Here is a 552-nt window from a genome sequence, read left to right on the forward strand (position 1 = left end):
CATGTGTGTTGTGTGTGTATATATGTGTGTGTATATGTATTTGTGTGTATGCATACACACACACACACACACACATATATATATTTTAATATATACCCTACTCTAAGCACTGTGCCTGGCATGTAGTAGGAATGAAGTATTGGTTTCACAAATGGGTAAATAAATGACACTAATAATCTACTATTCTCTGTTGCTCATATTACTTGGAATTATTATTGATATGTCATTCTGACAGGTCCCTTTAACACTCGAAACCCTTCATTTGAAGATACATGTATTCGTAGTGAACTTTAACTCTATCCCATTCTATGTATTTGCTATGGCAAAAATCTGTCCCCTAGTCTCCTTCAGCCTTTCTCTGCACCCCACTGCCTGGTCTTCAATCTCTATAGCCATTGTACCCCTAAACGTCACTGTATGTTTGGCTGCAGGAATTTTCTTAAACTGTTGTCGTAAAGATGGAGTACATACTTTCTTTGAATATTTAAACTTCCTGGACTTCTTTTTAAATCTTTATACCTTCTAACTAATAGACTCATTGGGTATTGTCTG

Source organism: Propithecus coquereli, unplaced genomic scaffold (assembly GCF_000956105.1).
Source record: "Propithecus coquereli isolate 6110/MARCELLA unplaced genomic scaffold, Pcoq_1.0 Scaffold80, whole genome shotgun sequence".
Taxonomy (NCBI): domain Eukaryota; kingdom Metazoa; phylum Chordata; class Mammalia; order Primates; family Indriidae; genus Propithecus; species Propithecus coquereli.